The 19,754-nt window shown below is 41.9% G+C and overlaps 1 long non-coding RNA gene across 1 annotated transcript in view; it reads left to right on the plus strand.

Moving 5' to 3' along the window:
- The window catches only part of LOC138510943 (uncharacterized), a 64,105-nt gene that overhangs the window by 22,653 nt on the left and 21,698 nt on the right, over positions 1-19,754 (plus strand). The window contains exon 4 of the long non-coding RNA XR_011280486.1: positions 993-1,097. This is a non-coding gene — a long non-coding RNA (uncharacterized lncRNA). The remainder of the gene's footprint in view (positions 1-992; positions 1,098-19,754) is intronic.

The raw sequence follows: 19,754 nt of genomic DNA on the forward strand, positions 1-19,754 counted from the left end.
AGTTGTCATTGTCATTTGTTGACAGTGTCTATTGGACTGTGTACAACATGCACGCATGTGCATGGCCATTCATACCCATCAATGAGCCATGTGTTGCCTGGTGGAGCAAGGACATCCTGAAGATGTAACTATCATGTGTGCTACCTAGATAGTTGGCATACACCTCAGTAATGATGCCCAGGGCATCACACACAACCGGAAAATTGAATTTTTCCGGTTGCGGTAGATGTGCTCTCTCGCTATAGGTGGACGTAGAGCAACATGGGTGTAGTAAATCGCACATGGCACTTTGGGAAATGCGCCACCCCATAAAAATCCTGGACCACTACTTGCATTTCTGCCAGTGTTCTGAGCATATAGATATGCCGGCGGACAGACGGACGTGCAGTTATGATTATCAACACCTGATGTAAGCAGCGAGACTGCGTGGCCTGGGAGATGCCACCTACTATGGCGGTGGTCTCCTGGAATGAGCCAGTGGCCAAAAATTGCAGAGCACTGAGCACCTTTACCAAAGAGCTCAGTGCTTGGGAGCACATGGTGGGTGATGTGAGGTCACCTTCCCACTCCATGACCAGGTCTAGAATGATAGGGGAACCTATACCTGCCATAGACCTGTTCATCAGGCATCCCAAAAAGGCTGGACCTTGGGTGGAAGACCCAGGCCCTCGCCATCCTCCTCCTGCGGTGTCCCCGGGTGACTGTTGCAACAAATGGTGCATTCATCGTGGCTGTATCCATGCGTTTGTTGATCGCGCATGCTTTTTATGCATTTGTTAGTGTGCGCATTGACATTTATCCCTGCTATCGAGTGACGTAGGTATTTTTGGATTTGCACGTCCTTTTCGCGACCTGGTGTTCCCTGTTCAATTCCATGAATGTTTGTTTTACGCACGTATGGGCGGTGCAATTGTTTGACAGTGGAACGTCCCTCAAAATGCCCACATTTTCACTTGTTCTTCCTCATTCTACGTGTTCTGCCCTATTTTTAGGTGGGTGCGCAGGCCCGGCCCGCCCCTTCTACTGGAGTCTTGTGCAAGACGTTTGTCGGGTCGCAGTGACGTGGTGTACCAGCACAAATTCCTCGCAAGTCCCAGGTAATTCCAGCGCATTTTGTTCCATGAATCGACAAGCGAGGACTTGTGCGCATTTTCGCACGCAAGTACCCTATTTTCAGCACAGACTATTCCATGGGCCCTTAGTTTTTTGTGTGGGAATTAGTTCCATTTAGCATGGGAAAGGCTATCTGCATGAAAGTACCTATTATTTTTTTAGCTGACGCCCCCCTCCCAGGAATAAACACATTTCCAATCCTGCGTACCTGGCTCCAGTCTAGTTCCTGTGACAACCCTGCTTCAAGCTAGCATGTCTTTGTTTTGACCTCAACGTCTTTAATTATTAAATGTTGTGCTCTTTGAATTTCTGATATGAACTCTTGTTAGTTATAGAAATAAAACTGGACATTGCCGACCTACTCATACTACCTTTCTTGTACCACTTACGCATAGACTTCTCTGAGAATTAGAAGATGGAATAAAAACATGGGCTGAACATTTTGCTATGTAATGGAGCTCTATGCAGCCTATAGTCTAGGCCTATAGCAGCGTTATTAAGATGGTAAATTTAGTTACCTATTGTTTTACTGTGTATTAAATTGTATATGTTGATTTTAAGGTTATTGCATTGTCATGTTCTGGACACAACATCCAAAATAAACATACTAGAAGGTGTCGATAATGAATTTGTGATACCTGCGTTGTGAGCCACCTTTTGCAGAGTTAAGCTTTTAAGCTCAGCTAGTGCGAGCTAGAGTCTATTTCAGCAAGCTTTTTTTTTTATTTACTTCAATGTGCATAACCCTGGATAGGGCCATGTATGTTATGTTATTTGATATTTGCACAGTGCCTGTTGCCATTGTTATGGCTTCAAATCACTGCAGTGGATGAACGGCCTTCTGAAGACCATAGTCTGTGCAAACATCTAAATAAAAGGTGCAATACAATTTACCCCCTTTAGCCATGGACCGAAGGCATGTTTTCCATGGCCGCAATATATGTACATCTGGGTTGTGTGCAAAGTATTTTCGTCTTATTTTTGCTGTTAATTTTCAATAGGTGTGTATGTGTGTGGGTGTGTGTGCGCATGCGCGTGTGGTTATTGTTTTCCCTCTCTTTGTCTTGCTCCTTTTTGCGTTTCCTCATGTGATCATGAGTCCGATACCTTCTGAAGCAGCCCCATTAGGCACTTGTCACCTATAGGCTGCGCGCCTTTTCCAATGTAAAGAATTAGTGTCACTTTTTCGTTTTAGATAGAATTTTAGAATTGTGTTCACCAAAAAGTACATGTAGTGCCAAACCTCTGTTGAAGGTATTGATTCCTCCACCGTACACACAAGCACCAGGAAATTATGACATCCAGCAGCAAGGGAGTCAGAGAGTCATTAGAGATAATAATAGTGTAATTTGCATCTATATTACACCTTTCACCTGAAAGGATCCCAACATGCATTGCAATTATAGCACTGCATGATCCTGGTGTTGAGGCAGCCCACCTGCTGGCTGGTGGCCAGGCAACCGCCTCCAGCGCTTGGTTACTCTATGATATCTGCAGACGCAGAAAGGAGAGGGTGAAGCCAATCAGGCAGGGTTTTGTTGTCCAGTGCCAGCAGGGATTGGTGGCTTGTTCACCCGCACAATAGTGTCCCTTGCGGGCTCTTGTGGAGCACTGTTGACAGCCTATTCGTGTCCCCCTCCCCCTGGTTGGAGAGTAGAACTGGCTTTGCAGACATGCCATGGAGAGACTGGAAAATGGGAAAATGCATCCTTTGTTCCTCAAAGCTTCCATTGTGGCAAATAGCACAGTAGCAGATAGTTCTCACATAATGGGACTCACGGAAGGCTTGCGGATACAATGGTGCAATTCAGCGAATGGGAAAAGAATAATAAACATTCTAAGGATGCTGCAAAGTGATCATTTTCTACTCTACGCTATGAGCTTAAAAAAAGGCATGTTTTTTGCTGTCCCTTTCACATACTGAAACAACCTTTGCAGCGAGAAAGAGGTTATGTTGCAGTAGCAAACCAAAAAAAAGCAAATATTACTCTATCACGGAATATTGAACATTTTCAAGGGTGTTTGCAAGAAAGGAAGAAAGAGTTCTGCTAAGTGTTATCAACATCTAGGCGTGTGAGCAAAGACATATGCTGCCGTTAAGGGCAACTGCAGTTGTTTCCCTAGTAAAATCATCCAGAATGAATCCTGAATTTTTAAAGTTCGGTGTAGTCTCGCTCGTGCAATTAAAAAGTGTATGTTGGTGAAGTAAACCACTGTATTGTATTTGATGCGTATGTCTTTTAAGATAAACCTATGATTGTCAATGATACAAGAACTCAAGGTCCGAATGGGCCCTTGGACCGACGACCCCTGGAATTTATTTGCATCTAAGCTGGGAAAGAATTCTGCTGTATCTGACCTTTCCCCAAAGCTTCGATAAAGCAATTGTCGATGAGCTTCAAAAGTAACCTAAATGATGGTGTGGAGAGGGCAATCATTTGAATATGGCTGCCTCCATTACCGCTTTACCCCAGTTTACATGCTAGTAAAATGAATATTGCTCGATATGGGATAGAATGATTCCATGTATTTCTTGATACCAATTTCAATTGTGTAATAATGAGAAATAATAGTATAATAGTCTATGCAAATATGTGCTATGTAAAGCACTTTAGATAGTGGACACTTTGGACACTATATAAATAACACATGATTATAATTCCAGTCTGTAAGACACAAGAGGAACACAATTTAGAATGCACCGAATGAAACATTTGCTAATATATGTCTGTATAGCTGAGCATATGAACAATTATATTAAAATGTGCAAACTTTTCTAGAAAGATACACTAGAACGACGGTCTGAAACCTTTGGCTCTCCAGATCTATGGACTAAAAAATTCCATCAGTTCTAGACAGGATAGTCAATGGAGGGGCCATGGGAATTGTAGTCCAAAATCTCTGGCGAGACACCAGTTGCAGGCCCATACTCTAGAACGATGACAGCTGTCTACATACGCTCTCTCGGAAGGAATGGATTTTGCAGTTGTTAACTGGGGAATATATACTCTAACAATGATGATCAGCAAGAAGTGTTACCTCAGTTTGTCCTGAAAAACACGTGCTTTCTAAAGCAATTGTTAATGCTAATACATATACTATCTGTCCACATCAATCGGTATGTGATAACTCAAGCACTATCCATTGAGGCTAAATGAATGAGTATTACATAATCTGTGCAACATTTGAATACTCTGTTCGTTCATTTTGCCAGTCGCACCTGCCTGAACCTAGACAACAATCTGAAGTCTAACTGAACCAGGAACTTTAACCTGCAATGACTGAGGTAGACTAACTTAACCTTATATCAACATTACTCTTTGCTCATTTCTACACTATAATGCCCGTATCTTTTTTTAGTCCATCTTGTAATAGAATTATGTTTTTCTTTAATTCCAACCTTGAGAAAATTCCTCGGGACGAAACATGTGTTGACTGGTGGATGATTGTTCACAGACATCTGTTTGCAGCTAACACATATGTAGTACACTCCTTCTCTTTGGATAAGCATATGTTTATGGAACGCACATATGTTGTCTATACAGAAAATGTCAAAACTAACCATGTCTATGACAGGCAAATAAACTAGGCAGCTGTCATGATGCCTACCCCCGGGCATCCGGATCGAGTCCATCAGCCCCGGGAGCAGGCATCCAGATATTTCTCAAAACCCCAACAGCCCCGACTGGGGGCTGTTTGGGTTCAGTCCTGGCGCCTTAGGCGCCAGGCTCATAATAGGAATCAGTCCTGGCGCCTACTTACCTCATGCAGACCATGCTGCAACTGAATCCAAGCCAACGTGAGGCTTGGATGGGACTATTTTATTACAGGGACTATTTTTTTACTCGGGTGTGGCTCTGGGAAACTTCTTACCTGGAACTACTTTGGAGGCTATTTAAACCACGCCCGATCAGCAGCACACGCTTCGCGTTATTCTGCATTGTTCAGCGTAACGCTCACCGTGCCTGCAAGTCTGCATCCAGTCTTCTGCCACGCCTGCCTCGAATCCGGAGCTCCTAGGAAAAGGGGAAAAGAAGGAGGAAAGGTTAGATCACGAACATCATTTCTATTCCTTACCTGATTCCGGACCCAGCACGTCTCCGAGCCTGGAAAGAACATTATTCCAACACGCGTCACATCGCCAGCTGCAGCGCTGCGTTATACTCACCAGTCCACAGCAACTTTCAACTCGGCGCTCCCTCCATCTTTTTCGTCGTCGAACTCCAGCATCTGGGGAAAACCAAAGAAACAACAAGGTGAGCCGGGAAGCCGACAAATATCATCACTTACCATAGACTTACCTGATTTACCACCGGAGGCATTACCTTTTAACATGCCACATCTTCATATGCCGCACCTATAAAGGGAGAGAAAACAACAAGTTAAACTCGTGCAGCTTTACCGGATAGTGTTGGGAAATACAGACTCTTACCCAAACGCCATCAGCTACCTCCAGGCAATATTCTTTTGGACCCAGCTGCAATTCTAAAAAGGGAATGGAACAAGAGTGAACATCGGACATATTGAACTCTTTTGAACTTTATAAGGCCCGGAGTCAATAGCCGGAACTCCTCCAGTACCTTCAAGCCAGTGAAGTAACTGGTCTCTACGCGCCCCTGCATATCACGCAGGATGGAGAGCTCATCATTTAAAAACATAAGGTGAGCTTACTAAAAGGGAATATCAGAGGTGACTAGTGGGGAGATCGAGAGCAGCGGGGGGTCCTTGCTAAAACCCACGGGTGGCTAAATCCCTTTCTCCACTTGCAGGAGAATACTTCTTCGGGTCAAGCAGACGAAACTAGGCGGGCCAGTCCAAACAGTCATCTCTGCACTACGCATCACGTTGGTGGAGACCGCAGCTGTCCGGGTCCGACCGACGCCCTTGTGGGAACCAGGTGAGCGTAACAGAACGCAAAGCCCATCTACAAATCCCCACCCGGGCGTAATGGAAACCTCAGAAACCGAACAACTAGCCCTATTGCAAGGGGAACTTAGGGCAGAAGTGCATTCCGCGTGCCAAGAAACTAATGCCCTCAGGAGAGAACTGATAGTCTCAAAGGAGCGCACTACTGATTTGGCTAGACAACTGCTGCAAAACCAAGCTGGGCAAACACCACTACCTGGACTTGAGGGGAATCCAACCCCCGTTTCATCGAGCAATCCTGTGCAAGTGGTTCTACCAGGGAGCATTCCTTTAGCTCCACCCGAACGCTTTGCTGGGGACCCAAAAAGGTTTGCCGTGTTCATGAACCAATGCCGCTTGCACTTTTTATGCAGACCTGGAGCCTTTCCAAAAGACCAAGCCAAAGTAGCCTTTGTACTATCATACCTTAGTGGCAGTGCAGCGGATTGGTCAATTCCACTAGTCAACCAGGATGATCCTCTTCTTCGGGATTTTCAGGGTTTTCAATTAAGCATCGAAAGACTATTTGCCAGACATTCACAGGGACAGGCCCTGGATAACAAACTTTTATCCCTACGACAGGGTAACCAGGATCTGCTAACCTATATCGCAACCTTCAGTAGGTTGGCGGTGGTAACCGGATGGCCTGAGGCAAAACGAATTACATTAGTTCATCGTGGACTTCGGGGTGAATTCAAAGATGTTCTGGCCCAAGTTGTGAATCCACCTCAGTATTGCGCAGAATATATAGACTTAGTGGTCCAATTAGACCACCGCCTTCAGACTAGAAAAGCTGATCGAGCTAAATTCGAGAATCGGGTATTGGTTAAACCCAACGTTACCGCAAAAGGAACAGATGCATCAGAACCTATGCAGGTCGGGGGGGGGGGTTAAGGCACCCTTAACTCAAAAGGAAAGGGAAAGGAGACGGCAGATGCAACTGTGTCTGTACTGTGGGGCCTCAGGACATTTTCTAAGGGATTGCCCTATGAAACCATCCAAGAAAATAGTTGGAGTTGCTGACAAAAACCAAACAGAGCCTGATTCGGGAAACGACCACGGCCGACAAGCGTAGAGGTCCGCTTGCCGAGCTTAAAGAAGGACACTCAGACCTCGCACCTAATCATACCAATGGTCCTTATTAGATCACGAACATCATTTCTATTCCTTACCTGATTCCGGACCCAGCACGTCTCTGAGCCTGGAAAGAACATTATTCCAACACGCGTCGCATCGTCGGCTGCAGCGCCGCGTTATACTCGCCAGTCCACAGCATCTTTCAACTCGGCGCTCCCTCCATCTTTTTCGTTGTCGAACTCCAGCATCTGGGGAAAACCAAAGAAACAACAAGGTGGGCCGGGAAGCCGACAAATATCATCACTTACCATAGACTTACCTGATTTACCACCGGAGGCATTACCCTTTAATATGCCACATCTTCATATGCCGCACCTATAAAGGGAGAGAAAACAACAAGTTAAACTTGTGCAACTTTACCGGACAGTGTTGGGAAATACAGACTCTTACCCAAACACCATCAGCTACCTCCAGGCAATATTCTTTTGGACCCAGCTGCAATTCTAAAAAGGGAATGGAACAAGAGTGAACTCTTTTGAACTCTATAAGCCCCGGAGTCAATAGCCGGAACTCCTCCAGTACCTTCAAGCCAGTGTAACTGGTATCTACGCGCCCCTGCATATCACGCAGGATGGAGAGCTCATCAATTAAATACATAAGGTGAGCTTACTAAAAGGGAATATCAGAGGTGACTAGTGGGGAGATCGAGAGTAGCGGGGGTCCCTGCTAAAATCCACGGGTGGCTAAATCCCTTTCTCCACTTGCAGGAGAATACTTCTTCGGGTCAAGCAGACCAAACTAGGCGGGCCAGTCCAAACAGCCATTTCTGCACTACGCATCACGTTGGTGGAGACCGCAGCTGTCTGGGTCCGACCGATGCCCCTGTGGGAACCAGGTGAGCGTAACAGCAGCTGCAACTTCTCTTCTAACAGTATCTCCCTGGACGCATAGGAAGGGTCTTCATCGTGTGGCTGACAACCTCTGCTCCGTTGAGTGCACCAAGATCTACATGTAGGTGTCTTAAACTGCGCTGAACTGCTCACATTCTTGCTTTTCGTTTATACATTGCTTTTAATTGGTTACCCAGCAAAGTACTTCACAGACATATATAACTATTGTGTTGCTGAGGGAGATATTGACTGTGCCTAACATTATAATGCATATTAGAATTTCTAATGTATTTTTTAACATGAGATCTCCATTTAGTAATTTTTAAATGTCTGATATGCACTATGCATTTTATTCCTTGGCGATATTGGACTCCTTTTATTGCACTATGCACTTTATTGTTGCCAAATACGGTTGCATTGAATAGTACAAAGGACTTTATTATTAGTTTTTGAATTTTTTTATTGATGGTTAAATTGATCAACCTTTCAATCTATACATACATTTGAGGAAATCCAGTAAAATAGAAAAGAGAAGAGAATAATATTCACAATTTGAAATCTAAAACATCAAAAATACAATACTGTGGTAATTTGAAATGAATTTAACAATTTCTAAAGAAAATTAGGAAAGAAATAATATTTTAAATTTGTACAATGCATTTATTATTAATCAGTGGTAATTTGCGGCGCATCACAATTATTTGAATAAAAAGTGATTAAACAATTATTGATTGATTAAGCTTAGACAGAAGGTACACTAAGATATCATCACTAAAAATAACATTACAATTAGTAAAACATGTGCTTCATACCATCCTTCAATACTACTCTATAAAACATCATAACTATTGCTTTGAGACCTTCGAAGATTCTACAAAGTTTTTATTGATTTTACTTTTTAACATTGCAGCCCTAATACTTCTATATAGATTTTAATTTGCTTAAGCAGTGAAGCGATGATCATTGCGGATCAATATTGCCTAGATTCAGATCTTCCAAGAATCTAATAACGGCTAATCTGACAGAAGCACGTTCAGTAGCAAAGATTAATTGCCAGAGCTTAGATGAGTCCAAAATTTCCAATTCTCCAAAACAACATTTCAGATACAAAACACGCATATTAATAAGCTGTAAACATTCTGTTAGAAGATGGCATAAGGTCTCTGGTTGGTTTAACACTTTACAAAATCTGCAAATATTGTCAGTTTCATCAATCAGGTCACGTCTTGCCATTATGTCTTTGCATGGCCATAGATTGAATGTAAACCTTATAAAGACATTTCTAAACTTGAGAGATGGACTTTTTGCAAGGTAGTTAGCCGCAGTATTAAGCTTCTTAGAGTTAAAAAGGTTAGATCTAAAATTAAGACAGAAAGCACACTTCCTTTGCATGCTCATCAAATCGTATTCATACATTTTTGCCTTAGCTCTAGTTGGATTGTTTATTAAGAGGTCTGATGATATGTCAGCCGCTAATAGGGCCTTGAAGGTAGCAGTTCGCCATAATGCAGTAACATTTTGTGAAGAGTTTAATATATGCCCAGCCAATAAACCCAAGATCGTTAGATTTTTTGGGGCTATTAAGCATTTCCTGTAAAAGCTACATAGTTTTCACAAGTAAATTGTATTCATGGAAACTATTCCCAACTCAAAGCGAATCATTGCTACCGGGACACATTCTGGAAGTTTGAGAACCCGTCGCCAATAGTGACCTTCGAGTTTATCCCAGTATGATTTTGGCAAGACTTTTTTACATTCTGAGCCATAAAATAGAATTGGTGTAGCTTTTTGTTTATAGTAGGTGATTGCTGGTAAGCAGAAAAATGTGCCATATTTATACAAAATATGCTTTGTTTGTGCAATAGCTGTATTTACCTTTATATTGATATCAACAAAGTATTTTTCATCATTGATACGATCATTTATGTTTACCCCAAGATAGGTATACTGTTGAACACTATTTAGATCTTCGGCTTGCAGTGTCCATCTAAGGGTTTTAGAAGAAGCCTGCGATTTTACACATTGCATAACTTTAGATTTTGTCAAATTCATTTGTAGTTGGTTTACCCCGCCCAATTCATCAAGTAGGCGTTGAAGACCTTTAGGTGTTCATGACAGCAAAATAATGTCATCAACGTACAATAACCATTCAACCTGTTTAACTCCCAATTTAGGTGCATCTGAAATTATACAATCAAATCTATCTTTTAAATCCAGAATGAAAAAATTAAACAAGGCCACAGCCAGAATACAACCTTGCTTAAGGCCTTTATAAGTAGGTATATTAACAGAAAGAAGGCCCTCAAGCGTGAGACGAATTTGTATAGATGTTGAGGAGTGCAATATAATATCGAAATTTAAAGAACATTAAAAAGATTAAAGTGGAATCAATTCTTAATACTATAATCGTCCCTATAAAGGACACTCCCCACAACCTAGAATGTGTTGCCAATACCCTGGCACCTATAAAAATAAAACGCCAAAAGCTGATAATAGACAATCCATGGTTTACACCAGAGCTTCAGTCTCTGAAATCTATAACCACAAAATCTTACTATTTGTGGAAGAAGCATAATACTCCATTGCTTCTTAACAAATATAAAGCCACTATTTGTACCTACAAAAAGGATATTCTTAAAGCCAAATCTAGTTTTTTTTAATGACCGAATTCAAAATGCACAGCACAACACGAAGGAGCTCTTCCGCATCCTGAAAGAACAGGAAAGAACCAACCATTCTACGCCAGTCAGAACTATCACGGAAGATGCTACCTGGTGCAATGTCATGCAACAAGCCATGCACAAAAAACTAGACACGATTAAGGAAGACATATTGGAGAAAAGTATTAACTTAAACTGCTTCAAGGCCACATCCACTGATTGACCTTACCAAAGATCACCAACTATTCCAGTTCTCAATCTAGTGCCTATAACAGAGAAGAATTTAGAAACTATTATCACCCAACTAAAAGCCACAAGAAATAAGAACGACATTCATACTACCATGATAATTAAGACCTGTGCCCCCTCTTTAATTTCATCTATTTGTCAATTTGTAAATACTTCCATATCTACCGGTATTGTCCCTCAGGAACTTAAGCAATCATGGGTCATGCCAATCCTGAAAAAAACAGGGCTTTCAGTTGATATGCCAAATAATTATCAACCCATTACAAATACAGCGTTCCTACTCAAGATCCTTGACCGTATGGCCTACATTCAAATTGCAGTACATCTAAAGGCACATCCTATCTTAAACGACCATCAGCCTAGATTTCGGGTTGGATATGGCACTGAGACTGCGCTACTTGAACTCAAATCTAAATTGATGGCCCGTATGGATAATAGGGAAGCATCCCTGCTTATGCTGCTTGACCTTTCTGCGGCCTTTGACCTGGTGGACCATGACATCATGGCCACCAGGTTGTGCGATATGGCTAGTTTTTCACCTCTGGCCTGCAAACTGGTACTGTCTTTCCTTAATAACCGAGCCAGTAGAGTCTTCTGTGGCAATGCGGAATCGGAACCTATTGTAACAACTTGTGGCGTCCCACAGGGTGCCTGTACATCTCCCTGTTTCTACAATATATTCACAGCCCCCTTGTTTGCAATGCTCGATACGAGAATATAATCTTTACCAATTATGCGGATGACACGCAATATGTAATCCCGCTTACTGGCTGTCATAGGGAAGATAAATTAGCCATTAATAGAGTTTTTACTCTCATTGAGGCCTGGATGGTCCACAACAAACTAGCATTGAAGAAACCAAAAACAGAACTACTTGTTTTAGGCTCGCCACATACCATTAACAGAATGGGGCCAAAGTATGAGAATTTCCAGTTGGGAGGAGAATCTATTAAACCCCTAAAAAAGGTAAAAACCCTTGGAGTAACGTTCGATCAACATATGACCATGAAACAGCATGTCAGCAGTCTTGTATCCTCATGTGCATACTACATCAAATTGTTAGCACACCTAAGGCCATTAATCTCACAGGAGAACGCTGAGGCTATTGCGAGAGCAATAGTAGGGTCTAAAATAGACTACTGCTCTAGCCTACTCATGGGTATCAGTAAGTCCGACTGTAATAGGCTGCAGGTATGCCAAAATGGGGCTGTCAGAGCTGTTATGAATCTTAAATATAGAGACCATGTCACATCAGCAAGACGTGAGTTACATTGGCTGCCAGTGACCTCTAGATTTCTATTCCGAACGCTGACTATTATATATAAGTGCAGATCCGGAAACATGCCTGGATACCTACAACAGCTGCTATCCAAAAAAAACAATGTGCAAACATTAGGGTCGAACAATCAGCACTTTCTGTCTGAACCAATATTCCACACAGTCAGAGCAGCTAACTCAGCCTTTGTCGTCAATGGACCAAGGGCTTGGAATGCTCTTCCTTTAAAGATGAGATCCATTGACGCCCTAGAATTGTTTAAGAAGAGCCTAAAGACATATTCGTTCAACTAAATGACTCTGAGACAGCTATAAATTCTCTTCTCCGCAATGGCTTTGCATCCCAGACTCTTTTACCTGTTATTCGTTGTTTGTGTCTTGTAGTGCCCTCACGCCCTCTGGTTCATGGCCGCGCTATATAAATGTATTAAAGTAAAGTAAAGTCTATTAAGTTTATAGTGGAGTGTGGGCATTTGGCTTGAATCAGTTTTTGTATCAATAGTTGTCTTGATATAGAGTCAAACGCTGCTCAAAAGTCTATAAACGCTAAATACAGTGCTCAATTTGTCTTTATACAGTGCACTTTGATAGTGGCTAGAGTCAATAGATTGATACCTGTACCAAGACCAGCAACAAATCCTGCCTGAAATGGATCTCGATGTGAAGTTCTTAGTGTCCATTTGTTAAATTCCCTCAGGATGAACCTGGCAAAAATGTTGGCAAGCTCATCGAGGAGAGCTATTGGTCGATAGTTTGAAGGTGATTGTCTATCGCCTTTTCTAAAGATAGCTATTATGATAGAGTGGCTCCAAGATTCTGGTAGCAACCTGACCTGTATAGCATTTGTAAAAATCTTTAAAAGGATTGTCGTCCAAGCTATAGGATATTTTTTCCACATTACATTAGATAGACCATCTTGCCCCGGTGCTCTTGACTAAGTGTATTAATGAAGTATGGTATGTCTTTTTCAGGGAGGGCCAAAGTGAAGTTATCACAAAGATGTTGGTGGAATAAGGAGAGATCACCGGGCTAGCATACAACACTGGATAATGATGTATCCATTCAGATTCTGTAACCCTGTTAACCTGAAGGGAAGCTTGGGAACTGGCGGTCAAATGATTGGAATAAGACCAAATTTGAGATGTATTTTTTTGGGCAATTGCTTCCAGCATTGATTCACTTACCTTTTGATATACAAGGGAGCAATGCAGCACGTAGTGATTCCAATGGAAGGAATCGCACATATCTCTTTTATTTTCAAAACTGTCTTTTTATTTCGCCCTAGGCTGTTAAATTGGGTTTTGAACAACTGTAAAATTATGGAATACTGTTTTTTTCCCAGGAAGGCCACCATCATGTTGAGATGCATATTCTCAAATTAGACAACTATTCAAGTCATTTAAAGAGGAATCCGTCCATCTTAACCCGGTTACAACCATTATTAATGGCAAACTTACCTGCACATTTTTCCCTTTTGGATTCAAATTTAGAATTAGTATTAGACCAATTTAAAGTTAACATTTTGTGATCGCTCTCAAGTTGTTTGACTTCAAAAGTGATAGCCTCAGCAAAGAGGTTGGCATCAATATAGATATAATCAATAATGGCTTCAACAGGCCCTCTTCTCCAAGTGGAATGAGGGGGAATGTCTCCAGGAAGTGAGCCAATTGTCATGAGCATATTTAGTTTTTTCTTAAACATAATCCATCTATATTTGCGACTGTCTGTTAGCGACTGCTAATTGGAAAGGCAGTGAAGATTAAGATCACCTGTCAAGATCACATTAGTAACCGATGGGGACCGATCAATTGATTCAAAATCTTAGTTAACTCATTAAAAAAGGTATCTACACCAATACTCACTGGATTCCAATAGAAGTTGATTAGAGCAATATTTTGGGTTGATTGAATTTCAACTAGCTGCATATGGTTATTCGGAGCACACCACAAAGATATTGTTAGCCCTGAGCTAATTTTCACAGCTGCCATTAAACCAGAAGGAGGACTGCCACGAGGGGCTCGAAATGCGGGCAGTAAAATAATATCATGGCCATCCGAAGAGGGAGTCTCCGATAACCATATTTCTTGCATTGCCACTATATCAAAGGAGTTTAGCTGATTGTCACTAAATGACAAGAGATAGGAGAACCCTTGCGTATTCCAGCTTGCCAGAGTAGTGGTGGATGAACCTGTTTCATGATGATGTTATAACACACGTTTGTTGCAGTTGCAAGATACAATAGCAGTAGAATGATTTGTCTAGTCCTGAGCGAGTTGAAAGCTGTCATCGAAGGATGATTTCTCTTCTCCATATGGTTTTTGTCTAAATTCATCATCTGGGAGTTCAATAATATCAGGGGCAGGGCTTGAGTAATAATAAACCCTAGAGCCATAAGTTCCAATTTTTCTCTCCATATTGTATTAAATACTATGCCAGAACAAACCCAGGGCCTGATTTACTGATAAATCTGTGTTATCAAGGAATTCAGCCTGATCAAGATCTGCAGATTCGAGGTCTTCCAAGCTCAGTAGGTCGGCAAATATCACTAGAACTGTTGTTCTGTTGAGATCATACAATGGAAATGGATCTGGCTGGCATCTCATAATCAGTTGAGGATATACTTTAGATTAATGGATATTTCATTTATTTGTTTTCGGGGACAAAATGGCCTGATTATGAATCTGTGGGCATGACGACAAAGGTTTCTGAAAAGTCATACATCGATCCACTTCTTGGCGTATTTCTGCACATCACTCTTCGACATTGGGGGGGGACAATTGTTGGGGGTAACAAAATTGATTCTGAGGGGGCTAACAATTTTACCTTTGGAGGAGTAGTGATTGCTGAAGATTTTACAGCAGTTTCACCTTTCGGCTGATCAACTACAGCAATCAGGTCATCTAGGAGCGCATAAGTTTCTATGACAGATTTGTCCATGTCTAGCATACTTTTTTTTATTTTGGGAGAGTTTTAAGTACTTTTTAACAACAGCTGCTGAACCTTAGACGTCGATTTCTTAGGAAAGGAGATGTTTTTAATAAATTGTTTAGTATTGGATTATGAGCATTGTAAAAGTATATTTATTATGATTTCTCCCTGCACTTGTGGGTTATCTGAGATATTGAGTTTTTTTTCTTTTTTTTTTTACAGAAGTGAAAATCGTGTATGCACACTTCTCAGGTTCATTTCTCAATTTCGAATGTTTATCTACGTTCTGTTGTGGGATGGAAATCACTGGAATAGGTTTTGAGGCTTCTCTGGGATAGATCACATAGTCAAATGAGGGTAATGCAGAAGCAGTTTGTTTCGACCTTTCTGAAAATTGCTCCTTTTAAACGTCACACTTAAATTGTGGAAAATCTAATAGTTTTTTGGTGGGAGCACCTGAGTTAGGGTTCAGTATAATATTCTTTTCAGCCAGGGATGCAAGAATGATTGAGTCACGCTCTAACATTTTGGTGATAAGGATCAATTGTTTGTTTGTTTGCATCCATTGTCTCAAAAAGTTTAACTAGAGACAGAATAGCAGTGTTCATTGAGGTTGGAGTAATAATGATTAAAGTGTTAGGAAACAAATCAGACTGACTATGAAAATCAGATTGTGGAACTATCGAGGGCTTGCATGGCGTGGGACATGAAAAAGATGATGAAAGATCTGAGGAATTTGGAGCCGAGTAGCCAAACATCAAGGGTGACTGTGATAAATCAGGATTTGTCTCTGTTGGAAGATCTAAGATCTCAGCGGGTTTTTTAGAGTCATAGAGTTGTTTAAATATGCAGCATTGGGATTGACGTGTGACGACAGAGATTCCAAATTGCGCAAAGGATTGGAATCAATAGAAGAGATTTTATCTATGTCTGCATCGCAGTCTGCCGAAATAGGAGGGGCGAAATCTGCAAGTTTGGTTGGCAGCTGTTTGGAGGCGATAACTGCAGCATGCATGTCATTTACGCTAGAAGTTAAATCAACAGGAGTATCCAGGGTCGGTCGTAATCCATTTGATGGCTGTTGCCATCAGAGTGCCCGTAAACCCTGCTGCCACTAGTGAGTCGGGTAACTCGGATGCTGTTGTGTCTTCAGATGGCTGATGACAAATATTTAAGGGAGGAGTAACAGGTGAGTGTATTTGAGTGTTTTTTGTCACGGACTGTCGACAAATTGCCTAATGTCCATAGATTCCACAAATAGCCATCACCCCCCCAGTTTACCATCCAAGAATCTTCATAACTTTCTTTAGGTTGCTGCAATACAAAGGGCTTTCAACATTTGACTATCCCGACCTGGGTCGTTTTGACATCTCATGCCTACAAGAACTTTTGCTTCAAGACAAACTGACTCTGTATGGCTTTGAAATAGCATTTTCGCCAGCGAAGATTGGGGCTAGGGGACGCCCATCCTCTGTCCTGTTGATTGCCGTCCGTATTGGAAGTGGGTTGCACATCAAGAAAATACTTCTGGTAAATCCATTCATACTAACAGCAATGCTTTCTTGGACACATAAAGAAAGGATGACAGGCAAAGTGTGCTCGACTAAGCTGTTGATCGCAAACATCTACTGGAACCCTAAGGGGATCCAAACAGAAACCCTCCTGGAGCTGGTAACAGCCTCAATCGACTCTACCTTTACAAATTGTCAAGGTGCGGACCTACTGATCAGTGGCGATCTAAACACGATCTGTACACCACCAACGTCTTGGCCCACAGCCAAAACAAATGCCCTGGCAGAACTTCGAGGCAAGGCGTGGAGTAACATCAAAGCCGGTCAAGTGGCACAGTGAGTCGAGCGCTCGCTTTGACATCCGTGCAGAGCCTGTTAACGCAGGTTCGAATCCCGGCAGGGCCAAACTCAGCCTTTCATCCTTCCGAGGTCGATAAATGAGCACCACACACCGTGGGTAATAATAAGCAGCGCTCAGATACCTGAGGGTGCGTAGCCTATATAAATGCCTAATTATTATTATTATTATTATTATTAAGAAACCTTTTTAACATGACTACAGTACTTGCGGATGCAAACTTCGCCCCTACATTCAAAAAGGGGCGTGCAAACTCTATTATCGACTACATTTTTGCTTCACAATCATTCTCACCAAACTTGACTGAAGCTAACATGATAAAAACATTGCAAAGCGAACATAACCTTTTGTACATAAAATGGGCCCCATCCAAAGAGCGAGTGAGCTATAAGTCTTGGCTGTGGTCTTATCGCCTTGTCCTCTACCAACAGGACTCTGTCAAAATGTTACAATGAGTAAACAACTCAAACTCTCGAGACTTTTGGAAGCTAATCAGACCGTTGGGTAATGCCCCGGTTGAACTTTTAACAAATGGAATTTCTGAACAAAGTTGGGTAAGATTCTACTCAAAGTTGTTTGAATCCCTCATGTGCTACCAGACACAACACTACCCTCCAAATCCTCACTATGGGTGGAACTCCACGACATCGAGGATATCAGGCTGTCTCTAACTAACCTGAAAAACTCGAGAGCACCATGGCTGGATGGCATTACTAATGTAGACCTAAAAAGCTCACCTGTGGAATGGTCCAAATTACTAAGCCTAATATTTGAAAGATGTTCAAACTTAAGAAAACTTCCTGCATCATGGACAACGTCGGTTATCATCTCGATCTACAAAAAAGGCTGTAAAAACGATGCTCAGAACTTCCGCCCAGTGGCCTTGCTTGATGTCATCAGAAAAGTTTATGGCAGCCTGCTACTAAAAAAATGTCAACTATGGTCAAAAGATGCTCCTTGCGCAGATCCACTTCAATCAGGATTTAAGAAAGTGACCGGCACAAGTATCAACATTATGCTCCTCAGTGTCCTTAAAGCCAAAGTGTTGGAAGGCAGCCCGAGGGTCTATTTGGCATTTATAGACCTCACACAGGCTTTTGACCTTGTTCATGGGTCCAAATTCTGGCAGAAGTTGGATTCCTGGGATTGTCCCTCAGACATTTTAGGGCCCATAAAAACCCTGCATACCGATACCAGCATTCGTGTACGTTTGAGTAACTGCGGTCTACTTTCTTCTGTGATTTTCACAACACGAGGAGCAAAGCAGGGTTGCCCTTTGGCCCCGGCCCTCTTCCTGGCTTATTTCGAAGAGTATAAAGAAGCCAACGCCCTAATTCAATCTTTTCCTCTGAAAATTGGCCACAACAAGGCCCCTTGTCTATTGTATGCAGACAACTTGATCCAACTGGACCAAACAGCCATTGGTTTACAGCGCCAGTTGGATTCCCTTGCCAAGTACACAGCGGCCAATGACCTCGAAGTAAACAAAACCAAAACAAAGATCATGGTCCTTGAGAAGGATAAAAAGAAAAATGCAAATCAAAAATGGTACTTGGAAGGAGACAGAGTCAAACAGGTTTCGGAATTCAAATATCTGGGCGTTATGTTGGACAGTACAAAAAGAAAAAATTCAATGCAAACTCATCTCCAACAAAAAAAAAATGCAGAATTGAACTGCTCAAGCAAAGATCTTCGATAAGAAGTATGGTTGCTTTTCTCTGCTTCCGACAATAAAATTCTATCGAGTAAAGGTAACACCATCCATTACATATGGGGCAGAGGCTTTGCCGTTCCTTCCAAAACAGATCTGGTCTACACTAGAACGCATTTTTTGGCGTCCCATACTAAACCTCCCTAAATCAACACCCATGGTCCTGATCAGGCGAGAATTGTCTCTAACTTAACTTGTGGTAGTTGTTGCTAGAAACTTACTCATGTTATACCGGAAAGCTATCGACTTGTTGAGCCCTCCAATAGGTTCTACGTGATTTCGCCGCCTGCTTTTACATCGTGGGACAAACTGCTGTCTTAATGGGAAAGAGGCTGTAAAGAAAATCTGGATGCATGCGGTAGCTCTGTCGAATAGCTCCTAGAGAATCCAACAAAAACAAAAAAAGACTTGATGAACTGACTGGATCTCAACCTTAGAGAAAGCTCTTACTTATAAATTGGCAGCACATTTACCGCCAACAGCACAAAAGTTAAATGAAATTCAGCCCTTCCTAAAGAGACATCCATCCTATTAAGGGCACATCTAAACCTCCTGCCATCAAACGAGATAATGAAGATAAGAGGGTTTTGCATACAAACAGCTGTCGTTTCTGTGACGTATCTTCAGAACCAAAATCAATACGCCATCTGCTACTGTCTTGTCCAGGAACTTGTCGTTTCCGATCCCCTTACTTGTATAATCATGTAGCCAAAGCCCACGTAACTGAAGAGGAACTCTGGTGGTCCCGCTTATTCGGAGGAGAAAGGACCTCGTGGGCCATTGCAGCGGTAAACATTTTGGATCAAATCTTTGCCAGTTTAGCGTCAAAGACTCCAAATGATCTCTCGGACGTCTCAGGGGAGCCCCAAAGAAACGAAACTACAGGTTGAACAGTCTAAATTTGAAAACTAAATTCTTTTGGGAGGTCTTCTCATGTCTAACACCTTTACGTCTTTTCTTTTCTTCTTGAAATCTTGTGAAAGTCGCTTTCGGCGATTATAATCTCTTAATACATTTCTTTTTAAAAGAATGGACAGGCATTCTTTTTTTCCGCGGTGGTGAGAAAGGTAATGGAGA

The sequence above is a fragment of the Ambystoma mexicanum genome, chromosome 6p (genome assembly GCF_040938575.1).
Source record: "Ambystoma mexicanum isolate Mex_15411 chromosome 6p, UKY_AmexF1_1, whole genome shotgun sequence".
Lineage (NCBI taxonomy): Eukaryota > Metazoa > Chordata > Amphibia > Caudata > Ambystomatidae > Ambystoma > Ambystoma mexicanum.